Raw genomic sequence first — 2,207 nt, 5'->3', positions numbered from 1 at the left:
GAAAAAAATATTTAACTTTTAACTTCTGAATTTTTTAAAAGCAAAAATTTTTAGTTCCCAAAAAAAATAAGTTTTTTACTTTTTTTATAACTTCTGTTTTTTTTTTAAAACAAACATTCAAACAGGTTTTTTTTAAAAAAAAAAAATTGAAAAAAACAGTCGTTAAAAAAAAACTCAACCAAACATGCCTTGATAAAAGAATAAAAATTTCATCGTATTATAAGGTAATAAATCTTAGAAGTATTTTTTTAAAAAAATATTTTTCCATTATTTTTTCTTAATTTTAAGAAAAATATTTAAAATTATTTTTTAGTTTTCATAAAATATATTTAATTAATATTACTTTTAAAAATAATTTTTAATTGAATTTTTTTTTCTAGAAACCCAAATAAATTTTAAATATGGATAGCTTTAGTTGACATCAAATGAATCTATCAGGAAGGCTATAAAAAAAATGAATCTATCAGGTAGATTGCATTGCGTTTAGCAGACAACAAATCAATATTTTATTATTTTTCACCTAACTCTCACTTGTCATGTTTTGATTAAAATAAAAACAATTAATATGATTATGCTCTCTCTTACCTAGAGATGGCACAACGGGATCGGCCCGCCCCGCCTCGTTTGGCGGGCGGGGCGCGCTGAGTTTTTCAAACTCGCTATCCGTCAAGTATGTCCGGGTTGAATTTTTTAATTCTCTTTTCTTTTGGCGGGCAGCCTGCTCCGCCCGTCCAAACGGGGTGGGACGGGCTGAGTTTTCTTGCCCATTTTCACAGGCGTGGCGCGACGAGTCAGCCGGCTTTTTGGTGGACATGGGCGGGGCAGGCAACCCGTTTTGTCATCCCTACTCTCACCTACAATTTATAAAGAACATACGGTATTTTCGCGAATCTCATAAAGGTGGGTTTGTCTAATTTTTTTTATTATAAAAATTAACTTTTTTTTCCGGAAACTGATCCTAATTACCTGGCGAATCAGAACTCACCGGTATCTCCACAGGTTCGACTCTTTGAGCTGCGTGCGAGTCCAAGGATTACAGTACTTATGCCCTTCCCCAGATGGTGTTGATGAGATTTGAACCGAGGTCCTCTCCCACCACTCAGTCCGCATGCTACCAACTGAGCCACTACACTTTGGTTAAAAAAAATTAATTAACTTTAGTGTTTAAGAAAAGTATTAAAATGTTTTAAAATTTAAGCTTTTTTGGAAAAATATTTAATTTTTAAACATTGTTTTTATGCTCTATCTCACCTACAATTTACAAAGAATAGACGGTATTCCCGTTAATCTCATAAAGGTGGGTTTGCCTAATTTTTTTAAAAAAAAAAAATTAACTTTAGCGTTTAAGAAAAGTATTAAAATGTTTTATAATTTAAGCTTTTTTGGAAAAGCACTTAATTATTATTTAGGTTTTAAACATTGTTTTTATGCTCTATCTCACCTACAATTTACAAAGAATTGACGGTATTCCTGCGAATCTCATAAAATAAAGGTGGGTTTGTCTAATTTTTTAAAAAAAATTAACTTTAGCGTTTAAGAAAAGTATTAAAATATTTTAAAATTTAAGTTATTTTGGAAAAATATTTAATTAAAAACAATTTCATAAAAAAAATAAACACAAATTATAAATATGGCTAACTTCAGCATACATCAAATCATTGTATTTATTTAGGTTGAGTTGATTTGACATTTGTGTCATGGAAATCGTGTGACAGTTGGAAAAAACAAAATTTCTGTTGAGAGTGGGATTTGAACCCACGCCCTTTCGGACCAGAACCTTAATCTGGCGCCTTAGACCAACTCGGCCATCTCAACAAGTGGTAACAAGTTTTTTATTCAAACAAATATATTTTTACCTTTTGCTTTTGCCAGTTCGCATCACTAGGAAAAGGCTCCATTTATTTACGATGCGAAGGGCTCCATTTATGTTAATTATATGAGTTTCAATGTTTTAGGAGAAATTTTTTTTATGCTATAGATATATTTTATATAGTGCTAATATTTATTAAAAGGGTTTATTTTTTCTATAGTCAATGTAGATAAGTTATCTATATTGAACCTCAAAATGATATCGTTTTAGACGAAAATTAAAATATTTTTGTAATTATAATTTATTTCAAGATTATAATAATTTTTCTTATTATAATGTTTTACGCAAAACGATATTATTTTAGTAGCGAATGTAGATAACTTATCTACACCTCACT

General features: G+C 29.8%; 1 non-coding gene across 1 annotated transcript; it reads right to left on the bottom strand.

Annotated features, from left to right (window-relative positions):
• Positions 1-1,734: 1,734 nt before the first annotated feature.
• Positions 1,735-1,815, bottom strand: TRNAL-AAG (transfer RNA leucine (anticodon AAG)). The gene has a single exon. It is a non-coding gene; the product is annotated as a tRNA-Leu (tRNA).
• Between the last annotated feature and the right edge of the window lie 392 nt (positions 1,816-2,207).

The sequence above is a fragment of the Gastrolobium bilobum genome, unplaced genomic scaffold, assembly GCF_033153095.1.
Source record: "Gastrolobium bilobum isolate Gb01-03AN ecotype WA unplaced genomic scaffold, APGP_CSIRO_Gbil_v1 utg128178, whole genome shotgun sequence".
Lineage (NCBI taxonomy): Eukaryota > Viridiplantae > Streptophyta > Magnoliopsida > Fabales > Fabaceae > Gastrolobium > Gastrolobium bilobum.
The sequence above is the reverse complement of the archived record's forward strand: the minus strand, read 5'-3'. Positions and strand labels throughout refer to the sequence as shown.